Genomic DNA, 22,136 nt, shown 5'->3' with positions numbered 1-22,136 from the left:
TAAAAAAGCAACTAATACATCAACTGCGACGATCTGTCTTTGCATTAATTGCTAATGGTTACTACGTCCGCAGCAGTTGATGCCTGCGTTCGTTAAATCACTGAAAATTCTGGAGGCAACTATTCGTGTTCAGCATCAGAGTATTTGAGGATGTTTGAACCCTGTGATTTATATGGGGAAGTGTCTTTGTGTTATTCATTGGAGGCTGAAAACAGTGTTTAGTTCCGCAGTGTTGTATTTTTATTCAAGATTTTCTTTCTACATCTACATACATACTCCGCAATCCACCATACGGTGCGTCGCTGAGGGTACCTCGTACCACAACTAGCATCTTCTCTCCCTGTTCCACTCCCAAACAGGACGAGGGAAAAATAACTGCCTATATGCCTCTGTTCGAGCCCTAATCTCTCTTATCTTATCTTTGTGGTCTTTCCGCGAAATATAAGTTGGCGGCAGTAAAATTGTATTGCAGTCAGCCTCAAATGCTGGTTCTCTAAATTTCCTCAGTAGCGATTCACGAAAAGAACGCCTCCTTTCCTACAGAGACTCCCACCCGAGTTCAGCATTTCCGTAACACTCGCGTGATGATCAAACCTACTAGTAACAAATCTAGCAGCCTGCCTCTGAATTGCTTCCATGTCCTCCCTCAATCCGACCTGATAGGGATCCCAAACGCTAGAGCAGTACTCAAGAATAGGTCGTATTAGTGTTTTATAAGCGGCCTCCTTTACAGGTGAACCACATCTTCCCAAAATTCTACCAATGAACCGAAGACGACTATCCGCCTTCCCCACAACTGCCATTACATGCTTGTCCCACTTCATATCGCTCTGCAATGTTACGCCCAAATATTTAATTGACGTGACTGTGTCAAGCGCTACACTGCTAATGGAGTATTCTAACATTACAGGATTCTTTTTCCTATTCACGGCTTTTTTATGTGGTAGTTCTCGTCTAGTGTGAGTTTTGGATAGAGACTGTTGCTTTCGCCGAGGCTATTGGGATCGGTATCAAGGTTGATGAGTTAAATTTTGAAAGAACTGGAGATCTAACCTTGACGCCAGTCGGACCTCCTACCTGTCGCTGATTTCCGGACTTGGCTGGATCGCCGTCACTGGAGTGCGTGCCGTTAACACCGCCCCCCTGGAGACTAATTGTGGCGTTCGTTAGCGCTGCTCCGGACACACCCGCCCCTGCCCACCGCGCCGCATGCGCGTGATTCATGTCGGGGCAGCAGGAGTTATTAGCCCGGGCCGAGAGGCGCTTTTTCTCCCTCTCGGCCTCTTTTTCCACCAGCTAACGAGAAAATTGTTAAACCCCGCTCTTTCCTACGGTAATTTATGGTAGGTACAAATGCGCGGGTAATTGTGTTCTGTCTGCGGCCGGTGTTCCGTCCACTGCCCCGGACTGGTAGTAAGGGCTTTGTGGTGATCGGCGTTAATTGCTGCTCCCCGTCGCCCGGTGGTCACCGTGTTAGTCTCAATAGCCCGGTGGCTCAGTACGATGCGAAAGGTCTCTTAAAAGCGAACGGAGCGGAGCACAGTGTGACAGAACTTACGCGCGCTATGCTGATCAGTAAATCAAAGTTGTTTTCCGAAAAGGTAAGAAAAACGGCTTTGGAATTCGATTTTGAGACAGTAATCGGAAAATCTCTGGCAAAGTTAGAACGTGGATAGGTATCATCATCATCATCATTTAAGACTGATTATGCCTTTCAGCGTTCAGTCTGGAGCATAGCCCCCCTTATACAGTTCCTCCATGATCCCCTATTCAGTGCTAACATTGGTGCCTCTTCTGATGTTAAACCTATTACTTCAAAATTATTCTTAACCGAATCCAGGTACCTTCTCCTCGGTCTGCCCCGACTCCTCCTACCCTCTACTGCTGAATCCATGAGTCTCTTGGGCAACCTTGCTTCTCCCATGCGTGTAACATGACCCCACCATCTAAGCCTGTTCGCCCTGACTGCTACATCTATAGAGTTCATTCCCAGTTTTTCTTTGATTTCCTCATTGTGGACACCCTCCTGCCATTGTTCCCATCTACTAGTACCTGCAATCATCCTAGCTACTTTCATATCCGTATCCTCAACCTTGTTGATAAGGTAACCTGAATCCACCCAGCTTTCGCTCCCGTACAACAAAGTTGGTCGAAAGATTGAACGGTGCACAGATAACTTAGTCTTGGTACTGATTTCCTTCTTGCAGAAGAGAGTAGATCGTAGCTGAGCGCTCACTGCATTAGCTTTGCTACACCTCGCTTCCAGTTCTTTCACTATGTTGCCATCCTGTGAGAATATGCATCCTAAGTACTTGAAACCGTCCACCTGTTCTAACTGTGTTCCTCCTATTTGGCACTCAATCCGTTTATATTTCTTTCTCACTGACATTACTTTCGTTTTGGAGATGCTAATCTTCATACCATAGTCCTTACATTTCTGATCTAGCTCTGAAATATTACTTTGCAAACTTTCAATCGAATCTGCCATCGCAACTAAGTCATCCGCATATGCAAGACTGCTTATTTTGTGTTCACATATCTTAATCTCACCCAGCCAGTCTATTGTTTTCAACATACGATCCATAAATAATATGAACAACAGTGGAGACAGGTTGCAGCCTTGTCTTACCCCTGAAACTACTCTGAACCATGAACTCAATTTACCGTCAACTCTAACTGCTGCCTGACTATCCATGTAAAGACTTTTAATTGCTTGCAAAAGTTTGCCTCCTATTCCAAAATCTTGTAGAACAGACAATAACTTCCTCCTAGGAACCCGGTCATATGCCTTTTCTAGATCTATAAAGCATAGATACAATACCCTGTTCCACTCACAACACTTCTCCATTGGATAGGTATAAGGAAGAGAATTAAAAAGGATGCAAGGAAGATTGTAGACGACGTTAAAGTGCCTGTGGAGCAGAACAGCGAAACTAATGTGCATTAGTAAGGGTTTGAGGTTAGAGATATTGGCTTGATGCATAAGTTCGTAGCGTTTTTGTTTTGCGTGTTAGCTTTCCGGTTGCTAAGGGTGCATTTATCAAATGGCTCTGAGCACTATGCGACTTAACTTCTGAGGTCATCAGTCGCCTAGAACTAATTAAACCTAACTAACCTAAGGACATCACACACATCCATGCCCGAGGCAGGATTCGAACCTGCGACCGTAGCGGTCGCTCGGTTCCAGACTGTAGCGCCTGGAACCGCACGGCCACTCCGGCCGGCTGTACATTTATCGATTGTCATTTTTTATTTGTAGTTCACTGTTACTATCTGAGTTTACACATTGTCATTTGGAGACAGTGATTGGAGATTAGGAAATGAGACACTTAAAGTAGTTTTGCTATTTGGGGAGCAAAATAACTGATGATGGTCAAAGTAGAGAGGATATAAAATGTAGACTGGCAATGGCAAGGAAAGCGTTTCTGAAGAAGAGAAATTTGTTAACATCGAGTATAGATTTAAGTCTCAGGAAGTCGTTTCTGAAAGTATTTGTATGGAGTGTAGCCATGTATGGAAGTGAAACGCGGACGATAAATAGTTTGGACAAGAAGGGAATAGAAGCTTTCGAAATGTGGTGCTACAGAAGACGGGTAGATCACATAACTAATGAGGAGGTATTGAATAGAATTGGGGAGAAGAGGAGTTTGTTGCACAACTTGACTAGAAGAAGGGACCGGTTGGTAGGACATGTCCTGAGGCATCAAGGGATCACAAGTGTAGCATAGGAGGGCAGCGTGGAGGGTAAAAATCATAGAGGGAGACCAAGAGATGAATACACTAAGCAGATTCAGAAGGATGTAGGTTGCAGTAAGTACTGGGAGATGAAGAAGCTAGCACAGGATAGAGTAGCATGGAGAGCTGCAGCAAACCAGTCTCAGGACTGAAGTCCACAACAACAACAACATGGGATTAATGCCATTGCACAGCAAGAAAATAGCTTTCTGTTTTAAGGAGGATCGTTTTGACATTAGTGACTCTCCACAGGAAGATCTTCAGGGTTTGAAGAAGGTCGTTCTAACGCATCAATCCACTATGATCCACGTAAATGGCCTCTAAAACTGGCAAATGTGATGCGCTTTGATCATTCCACCATCGTGCGACTTTTGCGTGCAATGGGGAAGGTTAAAAAAATGGTTCAAATGGCTCTGAGCACTATGAGACTTAACATCTGAGGTCATCAGTCCCCTAGAACGTAGAACTACTTAAACCTTACTACCCTAAGGACATCACATACATCCATGCCCGAGGCAGGATTCGAACCTGCGACCGTGGCGGTCGCGCTGTTACAGACTGAAGCGCCTAGAGCCGCTCGGCCACACCGGCCGGCGAAGGTTAAAAATCTGGAGTATGGGTACCGCATGCACTAAGCCAAAATCATAAAATTCAGTGCGTGGCCATATGTGCATATTTGCTTGTTCGTCATCAATTCGTTCGTGACCAGCACTGACCAATTATATCCTGTATCGTTTCTGCTGTCGAGAAATGGTGTATTTATGCAAGCGTAAGGTAAGGTAAGGAAAGGAATAGTGGAACCCAAACGGAGCACCCACTCCCCGTACAAATCCCTCTGGTGGACCAGAGACAGTGTGGCGTACTGCGAATTCCATCCTCAAGGTGTAACCATCACTGCTGACATTATTGTTAACAACTAAGACGTCTTGGAGACGCAATCCAAGAACACCGACCAGGAAGACTGCTTGAAATGATACTACTACCCGATAACGTGGACCAGCATTCTGCTACACTGATAACAAACACTGTACAGGAGAGGGGTTGGGAAGTCATCCCGCACCCACCTTATTCACCTGATATTGTTCCGTCAGATTTTTACCTAGTCCGCTCTCTATCGAACAGCTTTCGAAAAATTTCATTTCCGGATGAAAATCGCCTCGAACATGAATGGACGAGTTCTTCGCCTCAGAGCCACGTGATTTCTAAGTCGCGGAATCGAAAAGTTTTCCCAGCCTTGACGGACTGTTTGCCCCCCTTCTTGCAGCGGTGTACCGTAGGTCTCTAGAAGAGCGTAGCGTTCCAAAGGATTGGAAAAGGGCACAGGTCATCCCCGTTTTCAAGAAGGGACGTCGAACAGATGTGCAGAACTATAGACCTATTTCTCTAACGTCGATCAGTTGCAGAATTTTGGAACACGTATTATGTTCGAGTATAATGACTTTTCTGGAGACTAGAAATCTACTCTGTAGGAATCAGCATTGGTTTCGAAAAAGAAGGTAGTGTGAAACCCAGCTCGCGCTATTCGTCCACGAGACTCAGAGGGCCATAGACACGGGGTCACAGGTAGATGCCATGTTTCTTGACTTCCGCAAGGCGTTCGATACAGTTCCCTACAGTCGTTTAATGAACAAAGTAAGAGCATATGGACTATCAGTTCAATTGTGTGATTGGATTGAAGAGTTCCTAGATAACAGAACGCAGCATGTCATTCTCAATGGAGAGAAGTCTTCCGAAGTAAGAGCGATTTCAGGTGTGTCACAGGGGAGTGTCGTAGGACCGTTGCTATTCACAATATACATAAATGACCTTGTGGATGACATCGGAAGTTCACTGAGGCTTTTTGCGGATGATACTGTGGTATATCGAGAGGTTGTAACAATTGAAAATTGTACTGAAATGCAGGAGGATCTGCAGCGAATTGACGCGTGGTGCAGGGAATGGCAATTGAATGTCAATGTAGACAAGTGTAATGTGCTGCGAATACATAGAAAGATAGATCCCTTATCATTTAGCTACAAAATAGCAGGTCAGCAACTGGAAGCAGTTAATTCCATAAATTATCTGGGAGTACGCATTAGGAGTGATTTAAAATGGAATGATCATATAAAGTTGATCGTTGGTAAAGCAGATGCCAGACTGAGATTCATTGGAAGAATCCTAAGGAAATGCAATCTGAAAACAAAGGAAGTAGGTTACAGTACGCTTGCTCGCCCACTGCTTGAATACTGCTCAGTAGTGTGGGATCCGTACCAGATAGGGTTGATGGAAGAGATAGAGAAGATCCAACGGAGAGCAGCGCGCTTCGCTACAGGATCATTTAGTAATCGCGAAAGCGTTACGGAGCTGATAGATAAACTCCAGTGGAAGACTCTGCAGGAGAGACGCTCAGTAGCTCGGTACGGGCTTTTGTTAAAGTTTCGAGAACATACCTTCACCGAGGAGTCAAGCAGTATATTGCTCCCTCCTACGTATATCTCGCGAAGAGACCATGAGGATAAAATCAGAGAGATTAGAGCCCACACAGAAGCATACCGACAATCCCTCTTTCCACGAACAATACGAGACTGGAATAGAAGGGAGAACCGATAGAGGTACTCAAGGTACCCTCCGCCACACATCGTCAGGTGGCTTGCGGAGTATGGATGTAGCTGTAGATGTAGATGCAGATGCAGAACGAGAATGTCTATAGTCTCTGTACTGTGTATCTGTTGTGTTTATTAAACTTATAGAATAACGCTACGAACTTATGCTCCCACTCAATGAAAACCATCGAGCGCTACCTACTTGTCATCACAGTAAACAGCTCTGCATATTACGCAGCATTCTAGTAATAAATTGATCGAGTTCATAACGGAAACATTGTCGTATTGGAACAACACCTTAGTGTATTCTTGATAATATTTGTTAAATAAGTGTCGCCAAATCATGGGGGAAGTTGTAGGAAGTAGGGTTCATATATGGAAGTCGATATCGCAGTAGTAAGCGTTTATTCAAATTTAAAATCAATACTAGTGTGGCTCTTGAAAAACAAAAACACAGTAAGATAATTTGAAATACTGAAATTAATTGTGTGAGACTTTCCAGAATGAAATTTTCACTCTGCAGCGGAGTGTGCGCGGATGTGAAACTTCCTAACAGATCAAACTGTGTGCCGGGCCGAGACTCGAACTCGGAATCTTTACCTTTCGCGTGAAAGTGCTCTACAAACTTTTTTTTCATTTTGTTTGTTATTGGTCGTGGGGGACGTCTCATCGTTGATCCCTTCTTCACTCAGTCCTGCGGGCACTCAGAGCAACCAGCTCTCTTACCGAACACGCTGAGCTATTTTGTCGGCATGACCCAGTCGCGACTCACGATCCGTTCTCACAGCTTTGGAAGGTAGGAGACGAGGTATTGGCAAAGCTGAAGCTGTGAGGACGGGTCATGAGTCGTGCTTGGGTAGCTCAGTCTGTAGAGCACTTTCCCGCTTATAAGAAAGGTTATGTCGACAAATCAGAAAAAAAAACAGTTATAGTGTCGTTACGTCTTTCGAAGATCCTCTTTCACGCCAATCCCCATCTTCTTTTCTAACATCCTGTCTCTGATCCTTCTCTCTGAGCGTGCTTAGCTCGGCTCTCTCTATTTCTCTATTTTTGTGTCTCTTGCTCTTTATCTATCACACTCCTCTGTGTTCTCTCTCTTTCGTTACCTCTCTGTCGCTAACTAATTATCTCTCTCTCTCTCTCTCTCTCTCTCTCTCTCTCTCTCTCTCTCTCTCCCCTCCTCCCCCCTCCCCTCCCCCCTCTCTCCCCCTCTTTTTCCCTCTCTCCCCCTCCCTCCCTCCCTCCCTCCCTCCCTCCCTCCCTCCCTCCCTCCCTCCCTCCTTCCTACTGCCTCCTTCTCTGTCTCAACCTTGTGCTAATTCAGTTGCACTTTCACTTGCCGTTTATAATTTCTCAATTCTTTGTCCAAAGCACGGCAATCATTCCTCGAGATGTGATATGTGATGGGTAGGATTGTCCTCGGAGGATAGGGGACAATTGCTTGAGATGCGTTATCAGTGTATCTTCTCACGTCGTAAAGTTATCACGCGGTAGCTGCACGCTGCGCACGTTTCACCTTTGAAGGATTGAAACATTCTACAGTAAGATAGGAGCGAGCGCTCGCATTGGTCATTGTTCGTCCCGTAGCGCATCACCTTTCCGCCGAGGTGCGCTCATAAAAGATACCAGGGGTGATGCCTGCCTACGTGTGTGGGAGAGAGAATTCGGCCACGTATATATGGGAGGGGGCGGCGACAGCTTAATGGCGGCCGCCGGCTTTCGTTTTCGGGGCACGTCTGGCGCTGTCCTTGGTTTGCTCGACGCGGCACGGCGCAGGCGCAGAGCGGGCGAGATGCGATCTATTTATAGGCGTCGCCTCGCCTGGAGCCATGCCCATCTCATCCAGCTCCAGCTTCCAGCTCCAGTGGCCGTCAACGCTTCCCAGCGGGCAGCCGCCGGGCACGCATTCCTGCGGGCACACGCACACGCACCACGCACGTGGCCGCACGCTGCGGTCGCACTGCCCCGGGCCGTCTGCTGCATCTGCGGCCGACCGCGAACCAGCCCGTTTCCCCCGCTCTCCGTGTGGACACACGTGAAGACTGGCGGCATCCCTCCCCAGTCTGTGTGAATACAGGCTTGCTGTGTGGGAGAAACTGCGTCCACTGGCTGTTTTGTTGCTTGTACTGATAGATAAGAACAGTAGTTGGTATTTCTGCTGCTGTGTCGCTTCTGTACCATTTGTTGCCGCTGACAAATTTTACGTTCCATAGATCATTAGTATGTACGCAGTATTTGTGTAGAATGCGTCAGTTTGTAGAATGTTCGACGTAGCAGACGAGAGCTTGTAGCGCAGATATAAACGGAAACATTTCTCTGAGGTTCACTAAGCAAATGCTGGGAAGAGAGACCTGGGAAGCCTCGGGAAATGATGGAGTGTTCGGTACAGGAACGTCACAAACTGGAACAGGCATTATGCCTTAGCCGATCAAGAAAAAAAGACTAAGAAGAAAGGAAAACAAAGATAAGGGATAAAAGGAGCAGATGAGGAAGAAGATTAGAAATTAAGGAACAATACAAGTATTAGGTGAGGAGGAAAAGGAGTACAAGGTTAGAAGGAAGAGAACCTGAATGCAAATAGTAGTAGTTGAGGGGAGAAAAGAAAGATGAGACAGAGAAGCAGACGCAGGTGAGCGAGGAAAGGAGTGGCAGGTGAGGGGAAAACTGAGGGAGAAGGAGAAAAGAAGAACAAGAAGAAAAGGAGAGGAAGAAAAGGAAGAAAAACAAAGCAAGGGAAGAGGATATATTCCGTGTGGTTCATAGCCTAGTGTACACCTTCATTGGCTGACCCCCCACTATGCACATTGCGTCTTGCGTGAGGCTGATATATTTAGTATCGAGTGAGTGTAGACTGTAGTGTCGTGTTTTATGTTGTTGCACTGGTAGTGATGAAAACCTACAGTGTCCCGTGATTTCTCTATGAGACACTTGCAGGTATTTTGAATTTGCCACAGGAGACTGGCGCACAACCTAACAACGACGAATTTTACGAAAGCAAATTTGTTTCGGTTGCTGACTAATACAGGTGTCACATTAATATTCGTTTGCGACCCTGGCCATTTACAGAAGGAAGAAAACGTGACTTTGATTTACTTTACTAGGATTTACTGGAAGTTCAAAAATATTATTTTGTGTTTGGGAAAAGAATTACTGGTGGCGTAGATGGCGTTTGTGACGAAGACTTTCAGCAGGTAACAGCATGGACGTGGTGCAGTGCTGATTCTAGGTGGCTGCTGCAGAAGGTGTGTGAACTTCATTGGTGCAATGACGGTGGTGTGTTGCTGCCCTTCTGGATAATTACAGTGTATTAGTTGTAGCAGTCGCTAAGTGAAGCATAGAAATCGAAATGATTGCAACCATCGTAGGTTGTAATGCATTTTTTTCCGAGCGGCAACAGAGCAATAGAGACCTAAAAATTTAACTAATGATTTATCTCACTAAGTAAATAGCGTCAGAATTCTTTCGAACGCGAGACAGAAGTTAGTACAAATACATCACAGTCCCTGTTTCAGTGAATGTTCTAGACTGTATAAGCATGAACTTCTTTGTTTGACCGTCGTCTCACAATAATGGAGATCTATCAGTTTCAAGTCAAATGCAAGTGAAATAAATACACAAGATGATCGACTTTTGAGATCAAGAAAAAGTGTAGTTATATGGCAGACCGTAAGCACATCTGTCTGTCATTCACTCAGCAATTACGGTAAAAGCGAAATAGTAATTTGTAGCACAAAATTCCGTACTCCACGTAGCAGCAGCGAACATAGATAGGGACGGTGCACTGAGATTACTCAATTGTATAAATGATTTTACCCATGACGACAGTGACCCAGGGTCAATAGCCATAATTGTACTTTTTATGGATACTGCATCAAATATAGGCTCATCATCTTCTTGTTCATCATCTTCTTGTTCATCATCTTCTTGTTCATCATCTTCTTGTTCATCATCTTCTTGTTCATCATCTTCTTGTTCATCATCTTCTTGTTCATCATCTTCTTGTTCATCATCTTGTTCATCATCTTCTTGTTCATCATCTTCTTGTTCATCATCTTCTTGTTCATCATCTTCTTGTTCATCATCTTCTTGTTCATCATCTTCTTGTTCATCATCTTCTTGTTCATCATCATCGGTTTCCAACATAGGCTGGGTCTATTTGGAAAATAAGCCTCGTGATGTAGTCCTGTTTTCACACCACTTTTCTGTGTTCATTCTGGTCCAGTCTTTGCCTGTTCTTTCACCACAATCGTCCAAACAATTCGGCCTTCCATCCCTTGGTCTTCCACTAGGTCGTTTCTTCACGTATCCATTTCATGTACCTTCGTGGAACTCCTCTTGTTTTCAATTCTCTTTAAGTGCCCGTACCACCTTAGCCTTGATGTTTCTATACTGCTGTGCAACGGTTCCTCTTTCACTATTTTCCTTACCCTTTCATTCCTCATCCTATCTCTCCGTGTTACTAATATCCTAAGGTCACATGCCCGTAATCTACGTACATCTCTTTGCTTCATTAGCCATGTTTTAAATGCATAGGTCAGTACTGGGCTAGGTCCCTTGTTGGAAACTAGTTATTGATCCACTGTTGGGTAGCTTGGGTTATCGCAGCTTCACCAGAGTACCGCCAGCCGCCAGTTTTCAGAGTTCCTACAGTGCCTTCATAGCTACCGTATCGGTCCTGGGACACTCTTCTCCCTGTACTTCACCGTTGTAGGCCATCCACAACTCTGCGTCGTTGCTTGTCTCTCACGACTTGGACGAGGGGTTGGTCTCTTGAGAGGCAGCAAATATATCCTTTGTTACAAATTTTATGTTGTATGAGGATGATCGTTTCGTGCGGATTTCGTTCCAAGTAAAGATTTGTTCGTATTGCATGTAGGTAATAGGTGAAAGACGGCTACAGAGAAAGGAACATACTTCCTACCACTCGATTAACTAATTATTTACTCTTTCGATCTTGATTTTCCGTGATTGACCTATTGCTTTAATGGTACGGGCGGTATTCTGAGTGCTGGTACGAACATAAAGGAAGCAAAAAGTTTATAATTGTCAAATTATTACAGCCAGTTCTAAAGATGCAAAACGGTACGTTCACAATCATAGAACACTAAAGCAAATTACTGGAAAATCAGTTTATCGTAGAGTAGAACAAAAATCGATTGGGCCATCAGTTCTCGCGATGTGACGGAGCTGATGGTCTGTTTACTCTGCAGCCGTTCAGGAGGTACTTGTGATTCCATTTGATCTCCGTATTTCAAACAATGTCAGTTTCTGACCATCTGTTGTTGCAGAACTACTGAACGGGCAAGCAGGCTACAACGTGCCGTCATTTTTGATTTGGGGACATTTAATTTAAAACTCATTTGTTGCTGTCACAAGCTTGTACAGCCTACGTCACAGAATGCCGATTATCTTCTATTCCAGCTGAACTCACTTGGTTGTCTGCAAAGTGTTTACGAAACACGATATTTTGACAGCGTACCTTGCCATCTACAGGTGATATCTGTAGAAGTCTACAGATATCACCTGAAGATGACGGGAGGACGTACTATTAACATATCACATTTCGTAAGCTACTGCACCCGAGAGCAATACAAACATGTGGCTGGTGTCTTTACACTAATCTTCTGTCACCAGCAAAAATAATTCTGACTAAGTTGACTGTGAACAATGCCAAATTCCACAGTGCCTTTTATTCTGTGCTGAACAGTAGCCACCTTCGTGAGAGATGCTGCGTTTGGGAGACGTTCCACATGTCGGGCGAAAACAAATGACGTAACTCTTCGACCATCTGTACTAAGCACCTTTGGTCAGATGAATGCTACATTTTTCTTTTTGTTTATTTTTCTTTTGTATTAGAAGCAGCGTATACTTTTCATTAGACAGTTCTAATTAGTGTCATTTGTTTCACCCTGTCGTTCTGCAAGTAATGATCGCAGGAGACTTCTGAGAAACGCCAAATGTGCGGCTGTCTGCAAAGGAAGTCATACACAAGCTGCGTGCTGTTAATCACCTTGTGCGATGAGGAACGCTCCGCCCGTCCCGTAATTACGGTCCACATGGCCACTGTGGTACTTAGCGACACGACAGATTACATTCACAAGGCGCTCAAAAAGAAGAAAAGAAAAGAGAAAAAAAGTCTCCTCAACTCTGTCCCTACTGACCACCAAGCCTCTGCGGGGACGTGTCACTACTCAGAAAAAGGTAGTTTTTCTTTACATGATATACTTCACTCATAATAATTCGACTCATCGCATTTATAATACTTGATCACATTAAAACTGACACGTTTTTGGAGAAAAAGCTCAAATCTTCAGATTCACGCCATCAGTAGTTACTTAGTTTCGTGTTCCAGTGTTAATTTTGCACGATACATCGTAGTGATGTGGAACGAGTCATTCTACACTCACGTCGCAAGTTAATTTGTACATATGCTTACATACTAAACATTTTTATTAAGAAAAGAAAGATATACAGACGTTAATTAGTAATTCTTAGACACCACCACCACCTCCTTCCCACCCACCCACCCACCTGCAATCAGAACGAATAAAAACACAAATCAGTTGGTAATAATTACTAAATTTAGTCTGAAATACTTTTTCTATTTTTAACGAACTGGCGTATAGTTTTATTCGTTGAGATGTTCTTATTATTGTGATATTGTGAATATGAAGATGGAAGCTTGCTCTTCCAATACGAGTCAGTGTTAATGGGCCCCAGACTGCTACGGTCGCAGGTTCGAATCCTGCCTCGGGCATGGATGTGTGTGATGTCCTTAGGTTAGTCAGGTTTAAGTAGTTCTAAGTCTAGGGGACTGATGACCTCAGAAGTTAAGTCCCATAGTGCTCAGAACCATTTGAACCTTCTTATTGCCCGTATCAGGTCATTTTTGTACTGCATTGGTGTCTGGTGTGTTCTGTATCGGTGACAGTGCAAAAGTGTATGTTCTGGGATCCACGTTCCCCATATGTACAAGCACCACTTTGGCAAGGCCATGGGACCTTGATGGATAAGATACGCGACTACTTTTGTTAATCCATCGTTCAAGGAATGTTAGGATTAGTCGATGCGTCACCTGACGACTAGAACCTGCTGAAAGAACGTACTCATTCTTGTAGCCAAAGGAGTCTCTTCCAATAAAGCTGGAAGCTCGTTTCAAAGCACGTGTAGGTAACGAGGCCTTGAAAGACGTTATGGAAACACAAGAAGCCCATTTATCTGATTGTCCATCATACCACAACATCACACTTTCAGAGAAGCGTTCTTGAAAATAAATCTTCATGAACGCACGAGGGTTTTCGTCGGACCACCGATGTGAATTGCAAGCGTTATTGATCCTATCACAAGTGATACCGGCTTCAACAGTAAACAGTATTCGTGGGATTAATCGGCATTTGCTCACCGATCAACAAAATTTCAATCATCTACCTTCATCTCCTCCACGGAGATGTTATTCTTGTGAAAACGTGCTGCATGCATAAAACGACAGCAGAATTGGCCAACAAATCAGAGTTAAGTACAGCTCAGCTTCACAACCAAAAAACAAAAATGACAATCGATGAATGGCCGGCCGTGGTGGTCGAACGGTTCTAGGCGCTTCAGTCGGGAACTGCGCGACTGCTACGATCGTAGGTTCGAATCCTACCCCGGGCATGGATGTGTGTGATGGTCTTAGGTTAGTTCGGTTTAAGTAGTTTAAGACTGATGACCTCAGATGTTAAGTACCGCAGTGCTCAGAGCCATTTGAACCATTTTCAACAATCGATGCATAAGCTCATAGCAACTGGCGTGCCTAAACACCAAATGGAAACTTACACTGATGAGCCACCTGCTTAATAGCTTGTTTGTTCGTCTTTGGACCGAAGTACGTCACTGATTCTGAGTGTCCTAGGTCCATCACTGGTGGACGTGGCGTTAAATGTCTGCGCACAGATCATGTAATTCGCGTTGATTACAGGCCGCTGTCTGCGTACGTGGTGGGGCGCCTGATAGCGATCCAGATGGGTGCCATAGGATTTACATCAGGCGAACGTGGTCGCCAAGACGTCATCGCGAGTTCACTACAATGCTCCTCAAACCACTGTTGAACGGTTCCGGCTCCGTGACACGGAAGATTATACTGCTGAGAGACGACATAGCCGTCGGGGAAGATATCAAGCACGAAGGGAAGCAGGTGGTTCACAGCTGTCGTACTACCACAGGTCCCACGCAACAATACCTCCCGCGGCATAATATTGCTCCCACGACCCTTTGTCCGTGGCGTGCTGCAGGTTTCGAGCCGCCATTCACCTCAATGACGGGGTTTATAGAGACGGGACTATCGACCTAGTGTAGCCAAAAATGTGATTTACCCGAAGAGCCTACATATTTCCATTGATCGACGGTCGAATGGTCCCATGCCCACTGCAGTCGTAATTGACGATGTCCTTGGGTCATCATGTGAACATGTAGGGGTGGTCTGCTGCGGAGCTTCATTGTCAACATTGTACGGTGAACGGTACGCTCCGAAACACTTGCGCTCTTTCGGCAGAGATGTCACAGATCACCTACTTAACAGAGCAGACAAACCTCCGAACACCACGTTCTGTGAAGAGTCTTGGGCGCCCAACCATTTAGCGCCTAGTGGTAGTTTCATTGTCCTTCTATCTACGACAGTAGCATGAAAACATTCGACCAGCTTCGCCGTTCTCGAGATACTAAAAATGGTTCAAATGGCTCTGAGCACTATGGGACTTAACATCTGTGGTCATCAGTCCCCTAGAACTTAGAACTACTTAAACCTAAGGACATCACACACATCCATACCCGAGGCAGAATTCGAACCTGCGACCGTGTCGGCCACGCGGTTCCGGACTGAAGCGCCTAGAACCGCACGGCCACACCGGCCGGCTCAAGATACTAGTTCACAGACTATGCGTAATAATAGTCTGCCCTTTGTCACAGTCGCTTATCTCAATGGATTTCCCCATTTGCAGCGAATATCTTCGCTGGGTTGATCCCCCGTGCCCGGTGTGGCAGAGCGGTTCTAGGCGCTTCAGTCTGGAACCGCGTGACCGCTACGGTCGCAGGTTCAAATCCTGCCTCGTGCATGGATGTGTGTGATGTCCTTAGGTTAGTTAGGTTTAAGTAGTTCTAAGGGACTGATGACCTCAGATGTTAAGTCCCATAGTGCTCAGAGCCATTTTGATCCCCCGTCCGCGTCTGCTCCGCTTACATAATTTTGCTACTGCGTCACGTGCCTGTAACGCCCCCAGGCAGCATCTAATATCACGGTGGGCAATGGTGGTAATGTTTTGCCTGTTCATTGTCTCTCTCTAACCAACAAAATCACGACAGATGTTATATGGAATGCTTTATTTGAACTGTATTAGTCTCTACTAATTCCTGAATAAAACACTCTTGGATCTCTTACCACGTCAGGTCTGGACAAAGAGCTCAAGCTTTTGCTGATTACCACCATCTTCTTTGTCATGAGCAGCTGACTGTAGTGGCTGCTGCTGTGGTGCCCTTACGTAACCCATGAACGGCTTTTGATTCGTCACCGCTGCCCCAGGAGCGTAAACAATTCGGCGAACTTATCCGTTTCTTCTCTGCATCGATATTTCACTACCACACATCGCTAAGATCGTGTCCGCTGTCCCCGTTGGAGCGGTTCTCGCACATTCTAATTTCCAGTCTCTTTAATAACATAATCGCAGGAGAAAACTTGCGCTTCATCAAACAGAATCTTGTGTTTGTTCGTGAGGCTGTGCTCAACAACTGCTGATTTCTGAAGTACGCGAATTTTAGTGTTCTGTCGATTTTCTGTGCAGCGGCCGGAATCGGCGCGGGTAGACCTAACCAATTCAGTTGCTTCCGCACTCGCAGACGCTCACGTGGGGCGTTCCACATTTATTTGCACTTTATTTTTCCCTAACACTCATGGTGTGCCAGCTAACTCATCATTACAGGACTAAGTATGTACTTTGGTCTGATCATAGGTGTCAGCACCATCACTAGAGGACTGTAATCCGTCGACAGTACAGACCATTTTCCCAGCTGCCGTCATTACGTCAGTGGACAACCTAGGATATTATGGTCAAGTAGAATTCTGGACGACGTGGTTTCCCTGGAAGGAGGGTGCAAAGACTGCGGATATTTACAGACGATTGGTGGCAGTGCATGGAGTGTGTGCACAAGTACGAAAAGTCCTCTTCCAGCACGATAACGCTTGTCTCCATACGAGTGGAAAAACACGGTTGCCACTACTGAAATGGTGTTCCAGGTACTGCCACACCCACCGAATTCTCCTGATTTGGCCCCTATAGCTTCCGTTAGCCATCCTCAAAGCACTTTTGCGGAGTCTGTCGCGCCTGAGGTTAGCTGGTCGCAGTTCCTGGATGTCTGCGAAACGATATCCGCGCGGAGGTTCTGCAAAGCTCCGAATCGGTGGTAATCAGAAGAGGACAAGTGACGAGAATACGGTGGGTGTGGCTGTGCCTGAAATTCCATTTCAGCTATGGCAAGCCTAGTTTTGTTACTCGTTTGGGGACGAGCACTGTCGTGTTCCGAGAATCCTTTCTGTGGCGGTCCACTCTCTGGACGCACTGAAACCAATCACTTGTCCTCGAGTAAAACAGAAATGATTTCTGGCGTTCCCTAAGGTAGTGTTAAAGGCCCTTTTGCTGTTCCTTATCTATATAAACGATTTGGGAGACAATATGAGCAGCCGTCTTCGGTTGTTTGCAGAAGACGCTGTCGTTTATCGACTGATAAAGTCATCAGAAGAACAAAACAAACTGCTAAACGATTTAGAAAAGTTAACTGCCGTAAATTCAACTAAATACCTAGGTAAGGAAAGAACACATTGAAAATGTTGTGGGGAAGGCTAACCAAAGGCTGCGTTTTATTGACAGAACACTTAGAAAATGTAACAGACCTACTAAGGAGATTACCTACGCTACGCTTGTCCGTTCTCTTTTAGATTACTGCTGCGCGGTGTGGGATCCTTACCAGATAGGACTGACGGAGTACATCGAAAAAGTTCAAAGAAAGGCAGCGCGTTTTGTATTATCGCGAAATATGGGAGAGAGTGTCGCAGAAATGATACAGGATTTGGGCTGGAAATCGTTAAAAGAAAGGCGTTTTTCGTTGCGATAGAATCTCCTCACGAAATTCCAATCACCAACTATCTCCTCCGAATGCGAAAATATTTTGTTGACTCCGACCTTCATAGAGCGGAACGATCACCACGATAAAATAAGGAAAATCAGAGTTCGTACGGAAAGATATAGGTGTTCATTCTTTCCGCGCGCTATACGAGATTGGAATAATAGAGAACTGTGAAGGTGGTTCGATGAACCCTCGGCCGGGCACTTAAATGTGATGTGCAGAGTATCCATGTAGATGTAGATGTAAATACCTGCAGTGTTTACGCTCTCTTTTAACAGAAACCCTACGTCGTCCAGAGCTGTCCTTGGTCACACTCCTGGTCGGTTCACACATAACAACAACAGTTCGCAACTTGGGTTGTACTGTGGAAGGATTTATGTTTGTAGTGATTTCCATGCCGCATATACCTGCAGCTGTATCGATAAGTCAGATAGCGCACCATGAATGATGGGTAGAAAAAATAAACTGTAAATCTGTATGGAACGCCTATCGTAAATCCCAGGGACCATGTGGTCGAGCCGGCCGAGGTGGCCGAGCAGTTATAGGCGCTTCAGTCTGGAACCACGCGGCTGCTGCGGTCGCAGGTTCGAATTCTGCCCCGGGCATGGATGTGTGTGATGTCCTTAGGTTAGTTAGGTTTAAGTAGTTTTAAGTCTAGGGGACTGACACGACCTCAGATGTTAAGTCCCATACTGCTTAGAGCCATTTGAACCATTTTGAACCATGTGGTCGGGACTGTACTTAATTGGGCACAGCAACTCTTTCACCTTCTTAGATGATTGGAATATATAGGGTGATCAAAAAGTCAGTATAAATTTGAAAACTGAACAAATCACGTAATAATGTGGATAGAGAGATACAAATTGACACACATGCTTGGAATGACATGGGGTTTGATTAGAACCAAAAAAAGAAAAAATAAGAAATGTTCAAAAAATGTCCGACACATGGCGCTTTATCTAATCAGAATAGCAATAATTAGCATAACAAAGTAATACAAAGCAAAGATGATGTTCTTTACAGGAAATGCTCAATATGTCCACCATCATTCCTCAACAATAGCTGTAGTCGAGGAATAATGTTGTGAACAGCACTGTAAAATATGTCCGGAATTATGGTGAGGCATTGGCGTCCGATGTTGTCTTGCAGCATCCCTAGAGATGTCGGTCGATCACGATAAACTTGCGACTTCAGGTAACCCCAAAGCCAATAATCGCACGGACTGGGGTCTGGAGACCTGGGAGGCCAAGCATGACGAAAGTGGCGGCTGAGCACACGATCATCACCAAAGACGCGCGCAAGAGAACTTTCTCGCGTCTAGCAATATGGGGTGGTTCTAATAAAACCCCATGTCATTCCAAGCATGTGTGTCAAATTTTACCCCTTTATCTACATTATTCCGTGGTTTATTAAGTTTTCAAATTTATACAGACTTTTTGATCACCCGGTAGGTGTTATTTCTAGTATTCTTTCTTGTACTATGTAATGGTACTTGAATTACGTAACCATTACGGCACCTCAACTCAACCTCTCGATACCAGCAATATTCTAATTTGTTTCTGTAAAGTAGCTGACATATTTCTGAGACAACATTCAGATTTGATTTCATTAATGTAGAGGTACTTTGATACATCGATGTGTTTATATTGCAATGATATTATTCGTATGTGTATGTTTTCTTTTGTCACTATGATCTTTGACGTACTTGTAACTCTTGATTTTTGGGCGCGTAAGTAGTTAGAGAGTCGGACCTTGAAAAAGTCAAGTCTGGGACGTCATGTTGGAAAGACGCATATTGTAGTCAGCTTATAAAATGTGAACTTTAACAGTGAGGAAGATGTTTTCAAGTATGTTTTGTATTGTGAAGTGATGTTTTGTGTGTTACGTGATATTGCAACAAAAGCAGTAAAAAGGAAGTGTAACTTAAATTCGGAGTGCTGATTATTATTTTACATCAGCATTGTGCTAACTTTGAAAGGTTTAATCTCCAAGAATGGTTTGTGAAGCGCATCTACAAAACTTTTGAATATAGCAGAATAAAACTTAGGCCTCTTTGCATCCGAGCTTGGAATCATCACCACCTAGATTTTCGACGAATGAGCCATGATTTTACAACGAGACCAGCGTCGGAAACACGAAAAGATGAGTGCCTAGTTAATTCATTATTACATAAATGACTTTATTAACTGTGTTCCAATGACACCTGCCACATAATAACTTTATTGTTGCCCGAAAATGCAGTATTTAGCAGCGTGAGCAACACCACAATCATTATTAAATTTTGACCTTTGTTGTGGTAGGGTTGTTAGAACTACCACCTCCTAAAGTGTTAAGTATTCAACCTGAAACAGCTACGTAGCTTACCTCTACAAATTGCATCTTCCACCGCGGCCAGTCTTAGTCTTCCGTGTGTGGTGTCGCGTCATTTTGAGAAAACAACTGTCACTCAAAGCAAACGAAGGTTCGACCGCGATTGTTGCGGCCTTTCTCAGGGTAGAAACAGAGCATCGGTATCGCAGCCAGGAAACTTTCATGTAAACTGCTTCTACCTTGTCCGTTATCGACAAAGCGCCAAGTGCGCTCACTATCGCAGTCCCCCAGCCAGCCGTCAGGTTCTAAAAATAAGGCCTGCCCGACCGGCGCCAACTCATGCACTCGCCGGCGCGCTGACTCGAATGAGGAGGTGGATGACTCTCCGCTCGCGGTGCCAAGATGGAACCGTGCCACGCGCGCCGTCTTGCCAGTAGTGTGCACTTCCCGCTGCCCTTTTGTCCGACGCAAACTCTTGTCGGCGAGCCCAAAGACCAGCGGGCAGACGATCGCGCGCGGGCGGCGGGTCGGCAAATGCCAGTGACCGGCGGCCGGGGCCACCTTTCTCCCAGGGCTGCGAACTTTCTCCGGAGCCCGCTGCCGCCGCCGCCGCCGCTGCCTCTGGCTTCTGGCTACCCGGCAGGTGGGACGCCGGGCGCGAGCTTCGCGGCGCTCCCGCAGCTGCGCCACCGTCGCCCGAACGGGCGGCGTAGGGGCCGCGTGTGACAGTTGTCTGCGCGCAGGTGCACGGGCCGGCCGAAAGAGTCCGCACCGCCGTTTGCTCTGTGTTTTCCGGTGCGTGTGCCCGACTCTGGGTGCGAGCGAAACCGCGGGCAGGACTGTGTGTTTGTGGTGCCTGACCCTGGGGACTCTGGATGTGTGCTGCGCTCAAGCTTCACTTGTGAGACGCCATGACGTGACGCTGTCCTGGTGAGTGCAAACAAGTGTTCTGCCAATGGGAACAACTGTGCTTCTCTTGCAGTTTGAAGACGCAAAAGCTATTGAATGGGATGAAAAAAAGAGGATATGACGGCCTAGAAAGCCGCAGTACATTTCCGATAGTCTGCTCGGCGTAATCGAGTCATATTATCTTACTAGACCATAAGTCATGAAGCATTAAGCACTGTATCAAGCTTTTTACCTCCATAACTGACGTACTCCGCTAATTGTATGAAACTGGTGAACTTTACCATACGTACTTTCATCATTAAAAAAACATGCATTTGTATGCCGCAGTGTCAACAAGTGTTTGTTTACTTTTAGACACCGCGTAACAACTGCTATGTGACTCTTAATTAGATCCACCGAAATCAAATGAGTGAATACTTGAGGATGAAATCGTAGCAACGAAATCCGTCCTTGCTCTGTAATTCAAATATCTTCACCTGACAGAAATTTTTGCCAAACCGGATCTAGAGCCCGAATAGTGGAAAGCAAAAAATCTGGATTTGGGTGCAGACCTGACACAACTGTCATGTTTTATGTACAAAATGGCGTGGCACACACGTTCCGCTCTCCCGTTGACATTTGTCAATATGATGCTCAACGCTGAATTAGTATTGCGAAAGACAATGTCACAGACTCCGCTTCTGCCATTCCGATTTAGCACGTTAACTGTCGCACACGTAGTGACATTCTTCACCGCCAGGGCTTCCACGGCGTCAGGCGTAAAGCGCTTCGGTAGCCGCCGGTGGCTTCGTGGCAGTCAACATCCCGTGCTTTACGAACTTATTACATGCTAAGGCAAAGGCAGTTTGTTCAATGGTGCCACGACCAGCTTCTATAGTCTTCATCTCTCACAATAGCTTACTGCCGACAAGACTTGAAGCACCAATCGAAAATAAAAGCTAAGAGCATAGCAGTCTTTTTAATCGATATTCATGCTGACTCTTGATTGGTACTGAAGGATGTTAAAACTTTGTGTCAGCTCGGAACTCGAAAGCACATTCCCAACTTTCCCGTTGCGAGTGATCAGTCATGGAACAACAAACAAAAACCCAGAATCTCGGTCGTCATATATTGTACATTTCAAAAGATCATCGTACATCTGGCTATGAATGACACATGCTTTCCAGAAATCAATGATTCATTGAATTACTGTCATATATAGAGCGGATAGAGAAGCATCTTAAAACTGCAGGTTCACATAAACGTTGCATCTCTGTGCCGTTTGGGATTTGTTGCGTGATTAAAACTTCCTGGAGATCACTGAAGCGACCAGGAGTAATTAAAACTTTCGATCTGTGTATATGCAATCAGTGGTCCATTAGTTCTCATTCGATTTCCACCGTATGAGATACTATATGCAGTAACATTTATCCACATGTATGAAATTGAGATCAGCGATTTTATTAAAAT

At 45.2% G+C, this 22,136-nt stretch overlaps 1 protein-coding gene across 2 annotated transcripts in view; it reads left to right on the top strand.

Annotated features, from left to right (window-relative positions):
* The window catches only part of LOC126458354 (uncharacterized), a 606,831-nt gene that overhangs the window by 184,894 nt on the left and 399,801 nt on the right, over positions 1–22,136 (top strand). The window contains exon 1 of one of the 2 annotated variants that reach the window (XM_050095324.1): positions 20,523–20,708. The exons of the other annotated variant lie outside the window; for it this stretch is intronic. The gene's annotated coding sequence lies outside the window, so the exon portion shown is untranslated. Of the gene's footprint in view, positions 1–20,522; positions 20,709–22,136 lie in introns of those variants that run through there. 2 annotated transcript variants of the gene reach the window in all.

The sequence above is a fragment of the Schistocerca serialis genome, chromosome 2, assembly GCF_023864345.2.
Source record: "Schistocerca serialis cubense isolate TAMUIC-IGC-003099 chromosome 2, iqSchSeri2.2, whole genome shotgun sequence".
Classification (NCBI taxonomy): Eukaryota; Metazoa; Arthropoda; class Insecta; order Orthoptera; family Acrididae; genus Schistocerca; species Schistocerca serialis.
This window is presented reverse-complemented; position numbering and strand designations above follow the sequence as displayed.